This window comes from Humulus lupulus, chromosome 8, assembly GCF_963169125.1.
Source record: "Humulus lupulus chromosome 8, drHumLupu1.1, whole genome shotgun sequence".
Lineage (NCBI taxonomy): Eukaryota > Viridiplantae > Streptophyta > Magnoliopsida > Rosales > Cannabaceae > Humulus > Humulus lupulus.
Window position 1 is genome coordinate 146,440,023 of NC_084800.1, and position 19,437 is coordinate 146,459,459.

Below are 19,437 nucleotides of genomic sequence, written 5' to 3' on the forward strand. Positions count from 1 at the left end.
AGAATCTGGTGGGAATTAGTACAACAAGCTCATGATGTTCACACCATGACTTCGACTAGATTTCTGGAGCTAATTCATGAAAATTATTACAACTCAGTTGTCATCGCTACCAGGGTGGAAGAATTTGCCAGTCTAAAGCAGGTCAATCTAATAGTAGTCGAGTACGCTCGACAATTCGATCGACTACCCAAGCTCACACCAGAGTTGGTCCCAACTAATTTCTTAAGGGTTACCAAGTTCACCAGGGGACTCAGACCCAAGCTTGCAAATCCTGGAACCACTTCTTACGTCGATGCTCTAAAAACGGCTATAGAGGTGGAAAGGCTCCAAAAAAATGTTAGTATGGAGGAGGCCAACAAGTCTAAACCCAAGCAGTAGAATCAGACTCAAACTGGTAGAAACAACAACAGCCACCAGCACAACAATAATGGGTAGAAGAGAAAGCATCCTGATAGTAAGCAAGTCGACAATGACAAAAGATCACGGACAAATAATGGAAGTAATAGGTCGGGTTATGTAGAATATTCCCAGTGCTCCAAGTGCCAAAAAAAGACACATCTTGGGGAGTGTCATGCAAACACCAAAGGTTATTACAACTGTGGCCAGGAAGGTCATCGGAAGAAGGAATGTCCACAGCTCAAACAAGAAGAAAAGAGGGACAACAAGATGGTTCCAGGCATAGTCTTTGCCTTGACCCAGGGAGAAGCCGAAGCTAGTAACAAAGTGGTCACAAGTTAGATTCCTATCCTCGATAATATATGTTTAGTATTGTTTGATTCGGGAGCAACACACTCGTATATCTCGTTAGGAACGATAGAGAAATTTGACAAACCTTGTGAAAGATTTAGAACTAGGTTTGCGACAGAATTGCCTTCGGGAGAGTAGTCCTATCATCACGAATAGTGCGAGGAGTATCGATCAAAATCGTGGGCACATAACTAGAAGGAGACCTGATTGAGCTAGATATCAAAGACTTCGACGTAATACTGTGCATGGAATGGCTAGCAAGGCATGGCGCAACCATCGACTATAGACGTGAGCAAGCGACGTTCAAAACTCCTGACGGTCAGAAACTTTGTTTTATGGGAAAGGTTTCAGGACTATGGACACCACTTATCTCATCTCTCAAAGCTCAGTGGATGATAGAGAAAGGATGTCACGCATTCTTAGCAAGCATCATAGATGTGGCAAAAGAAACATCACTAAAGGTTGGAGATGTCTACATTATAAAGGAATTACCAGAAATATTTCCTAACGACTTACCAGGGTTACCGCCTACTCGGGAAATTGACTTCACAATCGAACTAGTACCGAGAACCGAGCCTATCTCAAAGACACTATACCAGATGGAAGCATGCGAATGTGTATAGATTACTACGAGCTAAACAAGGTGACAATTAAGAATAAGGACCCGCTACCCTAACTCGATGACTTATTTGATCAACTCCGAGGAGCGATCATGTTTTCTATGATTGATCTACAGTCCAGTTATCACCAGCTCAAGGTACGAGAAGAGCGATCAGTACCCCCATTAGGGGGTTACGTTTTAGCGAGGCCGCCAGGGAAGGTGTTGACTCCTTGCAGGAAGCCTTCCTATTTCTGCCAGATGCAATGGAGGAGGACCTCCACATCCTTATGAGTATCCATGTACGGGACTGAGCTCGTTTTCGAGGACGACATCTCACAGAAGGAAACAGTTAGTCGGGTGTCCCAAGCAGCCGTAGGACCATTGGAAGTGGTAATTCTCATTTTCTTTTGGGCCCCTGAGGGCTCGATGACCTACTTCCTTTTTTGGGCCTTCAAGGCCACCTTCTTCTTGTCGGTGATCAGCGAACAGAGTCCATCTGGCTTGAAACAAAATAAAAGGCAAAGATTAGTCTGATGAAGACAAGAAAAAAGAAAAGTGAAATGTGAAAACAATCTAGCTAGGGGATCGTCATCACACCATCAAGGACCTCTTCGCCCACCACAAACCTTTGGGGGGTCAACGTCCCTTACAGAACCTCCAACCCCTCATCACTTTCTAAGGAGACCAACTCCTCGCCGTCCTCTTCATGGCATCAAGAAGTAAATTCATGTTCAGGCCCGCATTGGTGTTGTATTTGTCGAATCCTCGGGCTCGCATGGCCATAATATGGTCAAACGCAGCTATTCCTACGAGATCCCCAGGACGGTGGTGATGAACTACCTCATCGACTCGACCAAGATAGTTAGAATATTGCTCCCACGACCAACAACAGTTGAAATACCCATATTGATGAAAATTGGGCATAAAAGAAGAATGCCCCAAACTGTGACCCTCGTCGACATTCCGGTGACAATAATAGTGATTTGCTCTCAGTTGTTTCAAGGTACACAGGCGATTGGTAGCACGCTAGACGTAAATAACTTCGAACGCCTCGTCAACCACATCTTCTTCCTCAATCTAATGCTCAGGAGCATTCCCATTGGGCTCCCAAGCAACATGAATAGCCATCCCTGTATTGAAGGCCTCCTCCTCGGCACTCATAAGAGGGAAATGTCAAGAGTTCTTGGCAACCTCGTCGATATCCTCTTTGAAGGACCCCAGACCTGTTGCCTCCAACTCAAGAGGCTCATCGACCACAACAACGTGGAAGATGCCCCTCTCCCTTCTATGCAGATTGACTATCCTCAGCATGTCGAGATGGTCCACCCTTTGCTTAGGACCTATGAGTTCGGCCTCCCTCAACTGAGCAGTGGTGGTCAGCAATAGAATATCCCTTTCTTCGTGAGAGAGGGTGTGAATTTCTTGAGCCCTAACCAAATATTCATCCTTCTGGGTAGGCCTCGAGTACTGCTATGAAAGAGAAAATTGCAGGGTAAGGCAAGGAAAGGTCGATATGATGATGAACAAGAGAATAGAGAGGTACGATTACTTACTACTCGGTTGAAGACAAAACAGAGTTGGTGGTTGTTAAGGGTGTCAAATACCGTTGTGAAGAAAACGTTGTTTTGGATTCTCACGGTCTATTCTCATTGTGATGGAGGGTTCAATAAAGAGATGCCCATTTGGTTAACTTTTATAAACAATCTTCTTCCCAACTGCCCTTCTTAGGGGCTGCTTTCAGCTAAAAGTAGTAGTGGAGCTCTTCGAGGCTTTGGAGAACCCTGATCCTCTCCTTGCATAAAACATAAAACACCGCCAGTGGTCAGTGGGCATTGGGAATAAGCTTGAAATAATTGTGGAACACCACATCCACACCAAAAAATCGTTGAAATAATTGTGGAGTGGAAGGGTTGCCCTGACTTCTAGGTGGGCCTAGCTCCATGCCGAGAACCCGTTGTAAGCATAACAAGCCCTCTCTGACCTGGCGGGGATCCTGTTGATGAATTGGTTGGAGGAGATCCCATAATGCTCCTCGATAGCTCCAAGCACATCCACGGAGGTGAACTTGGAGAATATTTTTCTGACTCAAAGTGGGTGGCTCGAGGAGGAGACTTCTGAGAGCCTAACACAAGCCCCATGGGCGGTAAAGCGGCTGAAGGCCCCGCTCAGGATGGTGGAACTTGAGTAATTAGGTCAAGAAGCGCCACTCTAACCCTAATTGAAGAAGAAGGTGGGTCACATGCTAAGACAGTTTGGGTGCATTCAACGAACCCCCGATGCCTTCCTTTGTGAAGTGCTCTGAACTCGTAAGTCGTGGTCTCCCTTAAATGGCTAAGTCTTCAGGCTCCCGACTCTCCCTTTGCAAGTGAAGTTTTATGGATAGAGGAGACTCCTTGACAGCTGGTTCGTCTAGCTCATCGTGAAGCAATGATAAAATTCTGGAGTCAAAGGAGTGATACCCATGTGACTGCAATTCTTCGAGTTTGGGGTCACAGGACATCTAAAATAAAGACAAGCAGTTAAGCATCTGGTTAAAGAAGACAACGCCAAGGTACCTCAGTCAACACAAAAGAAAGGATAATGCTCATGAAGGGCTAAAAAAAAGAGAAAAAATCTAAAAGGGGAGGCAAACCCTAGAAATACCTAATTCCAGAAACCCCAAACAGATACCAAATAAAAACTAAACCTATGGTGAGCCTACAAATTGATAGTCATATGTAAAAATTTGAATATAAAGAAAGACTTGCGTGACAGGAAATGCCGATAGGTCTAATAAGTAGTCCTCACTCGAATAAACCGACGCTCTTCGACCTCGAATATCCTCATTGAACTATTGGGATGGTTGATTGGTTCCAAGCCAAAAGTCGACTGAAGGTGGGGAAACTTCTTTAATGAAGAGAGTAGAGAAAAATCTACAACTTGAAGGAAAAGAAATGGCAAAGTAATTTTGGTGAAGGGTGAAAGAAGAAGGGTTTTCAGTTTAAGTAGGGATTTTTTTCGAATTATGAATCAACTGTCAGATCATAATCATAGGTACTCGAGTACCATCCAACGGTTCACCGTGAAAAGTACCATCTCAAAACACCTGTTGAGTAGAAAAGTACCATAATCGCAGAGGAATTTGCAAAGTTTCTTTGTGCAATGTAAGTTTCTAATAACTTTACTTTGTGTTTATGGAAATTTCAGAGGAGCATGTTCTAGAAATTTTCATGGTTACTAGTTTATTTTTATGATTGAATATGTATGAAATTGGTTAATATGTGAGGGTGTTAATTGGATGGTATATGTTATTTGATGCATGTTTATGTTTTTTATGTTTATCTAGCAATAATTTGGTTTGGGATAGAAAAATTGCACATGATTTTTTAAGAAACAATTGGACTGTTTGGGTGCACCGCAACAATGGCTGGTGACATGTGCCACACAGGAGGCTACCGAGGGTTCTTACGGATCCATACGGACTTTGCACTATTCACGAAAAAAATTATTTTGATTTTTTTTTGTTTTTTTAAATGGATATTTAAAATTGATTATGTGATTATTCAAGATATTTTTTTTATAGATATTTATAATTTGTTATCTGAGAATTTTCATATTTTAAGATATTTTGGTTAAAAGATATTTTTGATATTTTAAAATTGGTTAAAATATTTTTTTAAATATCTTTTCATTCCTAACAACTGTACAACCTGGTTTAAATTAATTATTTTAAATTGAATTTTGTTTGGTAAATGTTATTTTAATTATTTTAACATTTTGCTATTTGTTTAATTAATTATATTAAATTTTTTATTAAGAATTCTATGATAATTAATTATGGTATTTTTGCAAAAATTGTTTATTATTATGGTTTATTTGCATAAATTAATAATACATATAGCAACATGTTAGTCCCATCCAATTATTAGCAGATCATTCATCATTATATCATGACATTTTTGCAATTGGTCTTAATTCATATAGTGATGATCCATGTGTTATTGTAATATATTGTATTTTTGCAAAATAAAACATTCATAATATGATAGGTTTTATTTGGACCTATTAGAAAATGTGAAGTTTAAATTCCTTTCTTGTGGGTGATTCCACTTGTGAAGGCTCATTTACTTTGCATGTGTAACATCCCGTGTTTTGAACACTCATTAGTAGTTGGTTAGAGCTGGTGAAGAATTATGTGAAATATTATTTTGATAAATGATATTATATGAATTTGCAATGTTTAGTGAATTTTATAGCCGATGTAATGATCCAGTAATTGATTTAGATTTATGCAAAGAAAGATTAGTCTCGGACCAAGGAATAAACCCAAATGGAAGAAAAATCTCGAATTAAATGAAATAAGAAATACTATGGCATAAAAATATTAATTTTTTCTAGCAACTGAGACTTTATAGTCAAGCCAATAAGTTTAAGAAAAGTTGATTGAGGTTTGAATTCCAATCAATCGGGCTTAAGAATGAGAATTTCTTGCTCAGACCTCTAAGGGCATTTTGGTCAATTTGATAAATTACCAAAATTATGTGATATGTGAAAATTTGATTTTTGGGTCACATTTAATTTAATTAATTAAACTTGGATATAGTTAAAATCTATAGGTTAAAAGTTAAGGAAAAATTAGAGCACAAAATTCCCAAAGGGCCCTAGGATCCCATAAATGTGAGGTAAAATAACCAAGGGCATAAAAGTAATTTCCAAGGGTAGAGAGAGAGAGAGGAGTGGGCAGCAAGGCTACGTCCTAGGGCTCTCAAAAGCTAGGGCACATACCCCAAAGAGAATAGGAAAAGTCTTACCCATTCACAAGCTAAGGGTTTAATCATTGTTTTGTTTTTTCTCAAAACAATTTTCTCAACCATTTTTCCCCCAAAACCGAGGCACCCTCTTCCCCTTCCCTTTTCATTTTTTTCAAACTATGAAAAAAGAATAAAAATCAAAGGCTCTCTCTCCCACTCATTTCGTTCCTCTCTTTGTCTCTCTCAAGGAGAGACTCCATTGAAGCTAGTGTTCAACCCTAAGCAAACCGAGTTCAAGTTAAGTGAAATCATCTCTTGTGATTCATTCTTTTCCTTCTTATTCAAACCTAAAACCCTAGTGCTCCTTGTGCATGCATGTGATATTAAATCCATGCATGGCCTTGTTCTTATGTTCTAGGGTTCAAGACAGGCCTTACTAGTCGGATCTCCAAGTTGAGCACCATTGGGATCAAATAAAGCAAGGTCAAAGCTTTTTTGGGCTTGCATGTTCTTGTCCCTCATCTAAGTTTCTTTCTACCCTAATCCTTTTCTTAAAATCTTCATGTGGGACTTGGGGCTCAATTTTGAGAGCTTAGAGCACCAAAGTAAGGTTTTTAAGAGCTAAGGAACACATCTCCAAGCTAGGGCTTTGAAATGTAGAATCTATGGTTGAGTTCATTATGTTTTGTGGTGATTCTTGTAGATCTGGTTGTATAGGGTGTTTCAATAGTTTTTGAGCTTATTTTATGTTTAAGTTTGAGATTTATGTGTGGTATGATTATTTGCATGCATGCATGTGGCTAGGGTGATACTAGAAGTGCTTATTGATGTTAGGTCGTGTAAAAATGCATGCTACCAAAATTTCATGGTCTGCCTTCCAATAGGTCATATCGCACTCAACTACCTCGTTCTGGGAACTTTCTGGGCAGCATGCACTACCCAGATTTTTTTGACTCTTGAACAATTTTTACTAATCAAAAAGTAATAATATTTGGTAGGGTGTTAGTTTAAATATGTGTAAGGGTCACTGTAAAATTTTAGAGGAAAATGTGTTAAGGTATAAGAGATATGAGTTTTAAAAGTTTGCCCTAGAATCTGGAAAAAAAACTTCTGGACAGCAAGCACTGCCTAGATTGCTTCAAACATTTCGATGAGATTTATTAATCAAAAAATTATGAAATTATTAAGGAAGCTAATTTATACATGTATACAGATCCCTTTAAAATTTTAGAAAGAATTAGGCTGCAGTATAAGAGAAGTAATTTTTCAAATTTACCTTAAAATATGGGAAAAACATATGGGCAGCAGGCACTGCTCACATTGTTTTACAAATTGAAATGAGTTTTTCCATCCCCAAAATTATGAAATTTGGAGGGGAATTAGTTAAGATATGTATAAGGGCTTCTGTAAATTTTTAGAGAAAAATTTATAACGGTTTAAGATAAATAATTTTTCTACGTTTTCCCTAAAACTAAAAGGTAGTAATTCGAACCTTAACGAAAAATGATTTTTGGGAGGTTAGTTCTCTTAACCTAAAACAAGTTTTGACGCAAGACTTTAACCTAGTTTCCATCCTTATGACACAAGGCACGTGAAAGATAGTTTAAGGGTTTTTTCCCAAAACTCAACTTAAGGCAAAAGTTTGAAATGGAGATTTTACCTCTTAAATTAAATAGTATAAGTAAAGTTTTGGAAATGAGAAGAAATAATCCTTTGTAAAGATAACTAAGGTTTGGAGACTTAACCAATCCCAAATGAGCTTGAGTTAATTTAAAAGTTGATTTTTACCATTTTTAAGATAAGGGCATTCATTTCAAAAATAACTTAAAAATAGATTCTATGTTATGGATAAAAATGGTAAGAATGGGAGTTGGGATTTTTTAGAATCATTAAGAGAACATGATAACATTGTCATATATTATTTGTAAAGGGTCAAAAAGCGATATTTTGGCAAATGATAGAAAATGCCAAACTTTCGTGAGATGACAACAAGTTGTTATTTTTCTAAGATAGGAGTTGAGTAGAACTCCTTTTTTCCGAAAACCAAAATACGTGTTATCTGAAAAGAGAGTTCTCTAGTTAAAGAATATTAAGATGTATGGCACGAAGAGTGTGCTGCGGTGGGGCCGACTTTCTCATGTTACTATTAAGAATGAAATGAAATCCGGCTTTATACACTTTAAGGTATGTAAGAGGCTATAGTTTAGAGTCCCTAAGAGAATGTTATTGCATGTAGCTATCATAGAATATTAGCTATAAGAGTATGCCATAGTTTAGTTCGAATACACTGTATTAATTACATTAACTGTGAAAGGGAAAATGAATAACGGTGTTAAAGATCAAGCTGAGAGCTAAGGACTCCAAGTAAGTTACCCTTTCTCTTTCTTGGCTACAAGATGAATATACTAGTGTGTGCTTGTAGTAGTAGATTACACTAGTTTTGTTTGGGTCATTAAGAACAAGGTATGCTTAATGCCTCTCTTTCAAGGCTTCGACATTCTGTGGCTAAATGGTAAGTAGGTTTGGGTTAGAGCCATAACCCAAACGTAAAATAGTCCGGGTTGGAGTCAGGACATGGTAAGTATATAGGCCGAGTTGAAGCCAGGACAATGGTAATATAGTCCAGGTTGGAGCCAGGGCAATGGTAATATTGTTTGGGTTGGAGCCAGGAAAGTAAAAATATAGTCCGGGTTTGAGCCAAGACAATGGTAATATAGTCCGGGTTGGAGTCAGGAGATAAATGTTGGAACCAGGTTTAGGCCCAGATCCCTTGCAATTAATTTATTGATTAGTTATGATATGTGTTGTATATCTTGAATGTTCTGGGATTTTCTACGTGCAGGTTATCATGATACGTGTAATGTTGTTTGATTCTAATTTTGATATTGTTTGAGAATTGTATGATAGGGTTGGAATTAATCCAATACCCTAATGATCGGTAGTGATACCTACCTTAGGGTAACCCGTTACTGGGTTTAGTATATTTGTATGCAAGGCTATTCTTACTAAGCGTTTTCACTTACCTAGATGTTTCATGTTGTAGGTAAGTGCAAAAGCAAAGTGGAGCAGTGAGCACCAGAGTCCGCTTGTGGATATATACATGTAGCCCGACCTAGGGAGCTTTTTGATTGATCACCATTTTGAAAAGAAAAAGTTGGAAGTTTGTTATTTCTTTTGGGATAACTATTTTGTTATAACTCTTGGAAAAGAAATTGTATTTCTGTTTGATAAACTCAAAGTTTGCACACACGATCTATTGAAAGTCTTTTTTATATGGATTTTTGATACAATGAGCTAAAAGTAAAAAGTTTTAAATTTTTTCATGATTTGGTCTTGTTTGTGTTGAGGGTTGATACAAGTGGTATCAGAGCTTGAGTTGAGTCGATTATGTAGACAAACCCACATGTACATTCTGCAAGATAGACCAGCACTCACTGTTCGTACTATCTTTTTCATATATGTTTCCTTTGTTTTTTTTTATTTACCTCGATTCGATAAATTGTATCTAATGGTTGATATATCTGAGATAGGTGACCCTGTGATAGAGAACCTACCCATGATCCTTATGCCTAGGATCGATTACTATAGACTCTTTAACAATAAGAATCCTCGACGCTTCGAGTACGATCAATGACATCGGCGTGTCATTTGGAAATGGACACATTACATGACAGAAGTCATTGATAGGGCCAACACACTCGAGCAACAGAGAGTGCGATATGCCGGCACTTGTTTGAGAGGCTCGACACAGATATGGTTTCGTCGCAGACGTTGACGGCTGGTTCGAGACACGTGGGATAACTTCCGTTTAGTGATCGAGGTATTGTTTAGGCCTTGGAATGGCCTATCTCCATGGTTGATATCATATCTTAAGGCAAGGCAGTAGATTCAGAGGAGGATTCTGAGCAGCCGGACGAGGGTTCCAACATAGAGATGAATAAGCTGATGGATAGGGTAGATTAGGTTTTGCTGTGAAAGTCTTGTCGATACTTTTCTAAAGACTTGGCAAACCTACTAGGTTGTAGGAATTTTGTATTGTTGTAGCAGGCGCATGTAGAAACTTGACACGTAGTTAGGGTTCTCTTTTGTATTTACTATTCTGCTAAATAAAACTTTTCAGCACAATCTGTTATGATCATTTTGTATTGCTAGGGTATAGCCCAGATTGTTATGACTACCTGTTTTGAGTTCAATCATTTTGATTTTCTTTTCCTTTCTCTTTTCCTTGTGTATGGGAACTTGTATACTCAAATGTCTTAAACATTGTCGTGTAGAGACTCGCAATGTCTTTGAACACTCGAGCTAGGGGAGGAAGAGCTGTTAATGCACCAGACCCAGCTGAGAGAGTAGCCATTGACAAATATGTAGGTCGTGGCCGAGGAAGAGGAAAGGGTCGGGGCCGAGGGAGAGGTCGCGAACAAAGAGCACAGCCAGAACCAAATCTGGCAACTCAAATAGAGAATCTAAGAAGGACTATGCATAGCAGAATGCGGTGAAAGCTCAGATGTTCTAGGCATTGATGCAAAGATGTTCCCGAACAACAGGAATTCCCGGCACAAGAAGACCCACTGGTTGGAGCAAATCCACCAGCAGATGCACCTAGAATAGAACAGCTGAAACCGATCTTGGAATTGTTTAGTAGGCAAAACCAACTTGTGTTCGAAGGGACTTCAGACCCCCTGATGTCAGAAGAATGGAACAGCAATATCGAGAGAATCTTTGAATTTGTGGCAGCTAATGAAAGGGAAAAAGTATTATGTGCGGTGCATATGTTGAGGAAGGACATCTACATCTAGTGGGATATTGCTAGGAAGGGGTGTGATGTTGCACAAAAGGGATGGGTGGAATTCCTAACCCTGTTCAATGCCAAGTACTACAACCAAATAGTGATAGATCGAAAGGAGGTTGAGTTTGCCAACCTAGTCCAAGGGTCATCTAGTGTAGAGGAGTGCATGCGCAAGTTTGACCAACTCTCAAGATTTTCTCCGAATCTGGTAAACACTGAAGCCAACCGAGTACACAAATTCATGAAGGGGTTAAAAAAGAGATAGCTTAGTTAATGGATAATGGGAAGCCAAACTGGATATTTATGATAAAGACATATAGCGAGAAATCTGCCAAGAATCCTGGTTAGTACAAGAAAAGAAAGAGCCCTACAGAGTTGAAGAACGAGCATTTGTTCCAAATGACCGAGGAAGATACTCTAACAACCAAAGTGGACCTTATGGAAGGTTTGCATACAAAGGCAATAGAAGTGTGGGGAAGACCAATACTTCAGGAAACTCTCAATTTTCAACGATGGAAATAATAAACGAAGAACGGAGCCACCAAGACAAAGTTCAAACTTCAACAAGTAGCCAAGGAGAGAAAACAACTATTGGCCGTAATGGAACTAAAGTAATCGGCACCAGCCAGGCAAGTGCAACAACAGCAACTGCTTCACCTATGGAAAGCCAGGTCATTTCACTAGGCACTGCCGACTCATGGTTAGAAGGAATGAAATGACCAACCAAAGCCAATAGGAACTACACCGCGAGTTTATGCACTCACCCTGGGTGATTAAGGAGTTGGGACTTCCAACATGGTATCAGGTCAACTTCTTGTGGCTATTATCTCAACATATGTATTCATTAACACTGGTGCATCCCATTCTTTTATTGCAACATCTTATGTTGATAAGATAGATAGGAAGCCTGAGCCTATGGCAAATGTATGTGGTGTATCCTTACCTTCGGAGGGGATATAATGGTACAGTCTTGGGTTAGAGTCATACCAGTCTGAGTAGAACGACAGGAGTTGACCGTGGATTTGCTAGTTTTAAATTTACATGAGTACGATATTATCTTTGGTATGGATTGGCTAACCAAATATAGGGCGGTGGCAAATTGCAAACGAAGAAAGGTGACTTTTAACCCACCTGGGGAAGAACCGTTCGTGTTCCAAGGCACAGCTCGCGTGAATAATTTCACGATAATCTTCACCTTGAAGGCTAGGAAATTACTAGGCGATGGATGTATCGGCTACCTAGCGAATGTAATAGATAATGATAGGGAGTCTAAGCTACAACCAACTGAGGTAGTAGTGGTGTGAAAATTCCTGGAAGTGTTTCTTAAGGATCTTTCAGGGATACCCCTGGACCGAGAAGTAGAGTTTGAGATCGAGTTAATTCTAGGCACTGCATCTATTTCAATGGCACCATACCGAATGGCACCGACAGAGCTTAAAGAACTGCAAGCGTAACTACAAGACTACCTAGATAGAATATTTATAAGATCAAGTCATTCTCCATGGGGTGCCCCAGTATTGTTCGCGAAGAAGAAAGAAGACTCAATGAGAATGTGTATAGACTACCACGAACTCAACAAAGTGACGATCAAGAACTGATACCCATTGCCCATAATTGATGATCTATTCGATCATCTGTAGGAAGAATAAGTATTCTCGAAGATCGACTTATGACTCGAATACCACCAGTTGAAGTTCAAGGACTCGGATATTCCCAAGACCGCCTTCCGAACACGGTATGGTCACTACGAGTTCGTGGTGATGTCTTTTGTACTCACCAATGCGCCCACGACATTCATGGATCTTATGCATAGGGTACTGGGTGAGAGTATCTAGAAAAATTCATGATCGTGTTTATAGACAATATACTCATACACTCGTGAAACCAGGAAGAACATGCCAAGCACCTGGAGCTAATCTTACAATGATTTCGCGAGAAAAAGTTGTAAGCCAAATTCTCTAAGTGTGAATTTTGGCTGACCCAAGTAAGTTTCCTAGGGCATGTGTTGTCAGGAAACAGAATTGCAATCGATCCAGTCAAAATTGAAGCAGTAAAGCAATAGAAGGTCTCGAAGAACACAAAAGAAGTTTGCAATTTCTTGGACCTAGCAGGGTATTATAGGCGATTTGTGGAATGTTTTTCTAAAATAGTGATGCCTATGACCACACTAACCCGAAAAAAACATCAAATTTGAGTGGACGAATGGGTGCGAACATAGTTTTCAAGAGCTATGCATCAGGTATGCTATGCATCAGGTCAAGGACTTGGAGCCATATTAATGCAACACGGGAAGGTGCTCGCCTATGCCTCTCGACAACTAAAAAATTACGAGAAAAACTATCCAACTCACGACTGGGAGTTAGCAGTGGTAGTGTTCACATAAAAAATCTAGAGACACTATTTGTATGGGATCAGTGCGACATATACACGGATCACAAGAGTCTGAAATATTTCTTCACCCAAAAGAGTTAAACATGAGACACCGGAGGTGGTTAGAATTGTTTAATGATTACGATTGTGATTTACTGTACCACCCAGACAAGGCTAATAATGAAGTTGGTGCATTGAGTCGACAACCAATGGCTTATGTAATTTCAGTGAATGAAATACCATAAGAACTACAAACTAATATCTCCAAATTAGATTTGGAGATAGTAGTGGGAAGATTGGAAAAGTTATCTATGCAACCCACGATCATGGAAGCAATCCTAGGGGAACAACTCGTAGATCCGTGGATCCATAGACTGGTGCATGAGACTACGAAAGACATGCGACCAGGGTTTCACATCTCAGAGGATGGAGTGTTGGATTTCAAGGGTAGGTTATGCGTGCCTGATGATAAGGAGATCAAGAAATAAACCTTTTATGAGGCTCATAATACTCATTATTCTATGCACCTGGGAACCACTAAGATGTATCAGGATCTCAAAATATAATTTTGGTGGGTAGGAATGAAGAGAGATGTAGCAGAGTACATGGCACACTGTTTAACGTGTCAACAAACCAAGGCAGAGCATCAGTGACCTTTAGGGTTATTGCAGCCACTAGAAATCTTGGAGTGGAAATGGGAGATGATCACCATGGACTTTGTTACCGGGTTACCACATACTCTGAAGGGGCATGATGTAATATGGGTTATTTTGGATAGATTGACAAAATCCGCTCATTTCTTACCCATTAAGAAAACAGACAGTGCGAATAAGTTGGCAGACTTCTACATTGCTGAGATAGTGCGATTACATGGGGTTCCCATCTCTATAGTGTCTAATTGAGATGGGCAATTTACCTCCTCGTTTTGGAAGAGAATGAAAATGGGATTGGAAACAAAACTCTAGTTTAGTACTACTTTCCACCCATAGATGGATGACCAAAGGGAATGAACAATTCAAACTTTGGAAGAAATGTTGAGAGCTTTCATGCTAGATTTTCAAAGTTCGTGGTGTAAAACTTCCATTAATTGAGTTCACTTACAACGATCGAGTCCTTATGAGGCACTATATGTAATGTCCTGCGTTTTCAGGTACCTTGAAACGACTCGGGTCGAGATTATTTTCCCCGAATTAAGAATATTATTTTAAATAATATTATATTTGTTTCCATGAGTTATTGCTAGCCAAATTATGAATTTTGTTATTAAAAGTCAAGATAAGACTTTCAGTCTTGGACTGACACAAAAACCCAGATCGGGTAAAAATCTCAGAAAATAAAATGAAAAATTATGGAAAATATATTTTGGGCATAAAATACATTCATAAAAATTAAATTTTGGTCAAAAATAATAAACCTAAGAGAAAATAGAAATTTTAGGGCATTTTTTGTTAAATGCTTAATTTTGCCGAATCGGGGAATTTTATTCCATAAATGGACCTTAGGTTAAATTTTATTGTGATTAATTAAATTAAATATGAGAGACATTTAATTTAATTATTACGTGTTAAGTTTTGTGTTTAAAACTTAATAAGGGTGAAAAGGTTATAGGAAGTCAAATTGGATTTTTTCTTCTTAGGAAATATTTATTAACCTTTATATAAAAATATATATATATGATTACATATATAAAAAAAGGGGTGGCCGGCGATGTGATATATTTTAATTTGGTGGACCAAATTTATTAAGTTTAATCCCATTTTAAATTTAGGGTAAATAGTCAAGTGGGTAGTAAAACACTTGAGTGTTTTAGGATATTTTTTAGAGTTGTATAAACTCTTCTAACCCCCTCCCCCCCCCCCCAAAAAAAAAATTAAATAAATAACCGACCCTATACTCTCACAAACACTCTCATCTTTTGTTTGAAAACTCTCTCAAGTTTTCTCTCCATCTTCAACCTCAAGAATACTAAGGAGGCTTGGAAGCATTAAGCTTTGGTCTAGGAAGGGTTTTTCCCTAAGGTAAAGTTTCAATAAACTAGACTTTTGTAAAGTTTTTACCATATATTGTTCATTATCTAATTATCTATGTTGTTGGGGGGAGTTGGTTAAGGTTTTGAAAGGGTTTTGAAGGGGTCAAAGCTAATAGGAAGATCCAAACCTTAAGCAAGAACAACAAGAGGTAAAAAGTTTACTTTTTATGGTTGTTATTGTATGGTATTTATTTTTAAGCATTATTTTGTATATTTAATGCTTAAATTTTCTTATTGGTGATGTAATAAGGTTATGGTAGTTGTTTTATAATTTTTATAATGCTTGTGTGCTGATTTTTGAAAATAGGGACCAAAACCCCCAAGGGTTTTGTGGGAAACCCTAAAATAAAATACATGTTTTGAGCTGTGACTTCCAAGGGGTGAAGCATCCACTGTATATTTCTTTTGTAAAATTTAATTTTACTGTGATGTTATTGAGATTGAGTACATGAAATTGAGCTTTCAAAACACTAAAAAATGTTTAAAAATGAGTGAGTTATGCTATTTCAAAGTTTAGGTAAAAAAAACTTTTTTTTCGTATTCTTAATTTCGGGACCAAGTTTGGATAGCCACTATCTAAAATTTGGTGGACATATTATTGGCATAACCTAGTATTCCACTGTAAAATTTGGCAAGAAAATACAGAACGGTTTGAAAGTTATTAAGTGTCAAAGTTTGGAAAAAATAAGGACTTGAAAATAAGGTCATTTTTACCTCATTGTTAGAAAATAATTTCACCAATCAAAAATGCTTCTTTTGACCTAAGATTTTACAAAGACCTAAATGGCATACCAAAAATGGAATTGGAAAATTTTGGTAACAATTGGGTAAGTAAATTTCAAATTATGAACTAACAAAGTATGTAGTTAAAAATGTGAAAAATAGGGTTTTCACACATAGTGTAAAAAATGTGATTTTGGAAATTAAGGTAAAAAGTAAAATTTTGCTTATTACAAGATAAAAACTTGGTAAGTCTTGAAAACATATTTTGACCTAAAATACCACTTGGAGTTTAGTGTGAATTATTTTTATTAAAGAACTTTTTTATTCTTTTAAAAATAAAACATTTAATGTATTAATAAGTTAATAAATTAAAAGAGGATTTAAAACCCTATATTTTGAGAAAATAATTAAGTAAATTATTCTTCTAGTAAGTAAACTTGATTAATTTGTTTGGAAAAATTAACTAGTCAATATGGGAAATTTTTAATGGTTTTCGTAATTAAGATAAATTAAGATTTTTTTCTTAAAACAGTTTTTAGAGATTAAAACCTTAAGAAAAATAAAAGGAAAATTAAGAGTTAATTTCTTGAAAAAAAAAAATTAAGGAATTTAATTAGTATTTTCTGGATATAATATCGGCTAGAATCTTCTATATATTTAACCGAGTTGTTGAAAGTACGGGTTAATATCATTACCTTTAAAGAATAAGATTTTTAGCGGATTATGGAAAAATACTATTGTGATACCCTAGCCTAGGTATCGAGACCATAGGATAGGTCTCCCCGAGACTTAGGGTTTAGTCTCAAATATTTTTTTATGAATCTCCTTAATGGGTTTAAAACCGAATAAGGATCATTAATCCTTACAAATAATTTTTAAAATGACCAAATTGCCCAAAATAATAATAATAAATTATGAAGCGCCATAATTATTCCGAGTATATTGTATGGATAATTACAGTATTGGCTAAAGCATAACTGGACTATATATTGGAGGGTGAAATCCTGCTGAGAGCTAAGGACTCCAAGTAAGTCAACTTATATTGTGTGGCTGCAACATAAAACGACTATTGTGTTGTATGTTAGTATAGGGACACATGCACTGTATACATTGTCGCAAAAAATTGCTTAGAGACGTTAGTCTGGTGGGTGCTGATTTAGAAAATATGAACGGTAGATATCCGTCATATTCTAGACGGTTGATCCCCGTCACACTGCTTGATTTTATTACGTCCGATTCATTACCGCGATGAGTGGCCAAAAGGTGAGGATTGTTGGTTAAACCTAGGGGTACCAAAATGAATGGGACCTACAGGCCCTCATGCTTACTTAATCTGTGAACGGTTAGAACCCGAGCAAGTGCTCTGATATAGCAGGCATGAATATTGACCATTCAGTGAGAGTGCCTAGATATACTAAGGGTTTCCAAGTTTGAGTGAGGCTGAACACCCTAGGGGCAACTGCTCACCAACACCATTGATTAACATAGAGGTCTCTGTAAACCCATTTAACTTCGATTACACTCTTGGATAAGTAGTGATGCCCTAGGTAACTTGATGGTTACCCTTGTGAGGGATTTACTCTTGGAAAAATAGCGATGCCTTAGGTAATGCGATAGTTACCCTTCATTGGGATATTTATTGGCTAGATCTTAGTGTTGAGACTTGGTTCTCCCTTACATATTAGCCTTTATGCTAGAGGGCGTGTTATGCCCGAATTGTTGGAAGTTGTCGAGCGTTGGTCTCGAATTATATTGTGATATATTATATCTACTTTCTCTGGGATTTTCTGAGTGCAGGAATTTATTTGTTGATAAGAAATAGTTGTGATATAATATATCTGCTTGTTCTGGGATTTTCTGAGTGCAGGAATTTATCTGTTTATATGAAATAATTTGCCATTGGTTATCATGCATGACCATAAGTTTTCTGGGACGCTTTTGAGTTCTTGAAATTTATTGTGTAGGGTTCGGATGGATCTGGAACCCTAATTCTCTGCATTCTTTTGTTTTAAAGTTGAACTTACTAAGTGTTTGGCTTACCTAGTTGTTTCGAGTTGTAGGTAAGCGCAAGGGCAAGGCAGAGCAGTGAGCGCTGGAGTCTACCTTGCGAATGTACATGTGGACCGACCTTTTGGGAAGCCGTTTTATTTTTGGAAATGTTGTGTTATTTTCATAAACTAGGCTCACTCTACTTTTTATAAAATATGTTTGTATTAAATGTTAAGTATGGCCATACGACTTTTTAAAAAGATTTTTTTAAACGGGTTTTTGAGAAATTTTGTTAAATAAAAACATTTATATTTCCGCATTATCGAGTCTTGAAAATCCGGGTCGTTACACTATACAGAAGAAAGTATCAATCTCCAATCCACTGGCATTAAATTGGTGAGAGGAAAATCTTGGGATCAGAAGAGCTGGACCAAGCTACAGAGGACATTAGGTCAATTCGTCAGAGGCTATAGATCCCTTTAGATTGCCAATGCAAGTATGCAAATTCTCGATGGAGACCTTTAGAATTTGAATTTGCAGACAAGGTACTATTAAAGATAGCTCCACTGAGAGGAGCTATGAGGTTTGGGAAAAAGGGCAAGTTGAGCCCTAGGTACATAGGATTGTTCGAGGTTCTGGAACGCATTGGAAAGGCGGCTTACCGACTAGCCCTTCTGCCTGCATTCTCTAGAATTGAAGATTTATTCCATGTATCAACCTTCAGTAAGTACATGAACTACCCCACTCATGTGATAATTTATGATGAACTTAGCATAGATCGGAAATACAAGGTGTTAAGAAACAAAAAAATTCCTTTGGTAAAGGTGTAGTGGTGTAACCACGACATTGAAGAGGCAATCTGGGAGACTGAAGTCGAGATGAGGGAGCAATATCCCCATTTTTTTTTATTTTTGGGGAAGAATCTTTTATAAATTGTAGGTATTGTAACATTAGGTGTTTTGAACACCCGTTAGTAGCCGGTTGGAGCCAGTGAAGAATTATGAGATGTATTATTTTGATAAATGATAATAGATGAATTTATGATGTTTAGTGAATTTTATAGCCACTGCAATGATCTGGTAATTGATCTAGCTTTATGCAAAGAAAGATTGGTCTGGGACCAATGAATAAACCCTAATGAGAGAAAAATCTCAAATTACATGAAATAGGGAAATACTATGGCATAAAAATTTTAATTTTGTCTGGAAACTGCAACTTTATAGTTGAGCCAATAAGTTTAAGAAAAAATGATAGAGGTTTGAATTCCAATCAACCCGGCTTAACAATGAGAATTTCTTGCTCGGACCTCTAAGGGCATTTTGGTCAATTTGATAAATTACCAAAATTATTTCATTTGTGAAAAATATATTTTGGGTTAAATTTAATTTAATTAATTAAGCTTGGAGATATTTAAAAACTATAGGTTGAAAGTTAAGGGAAAATTAGAGCACAAAATTCCCAA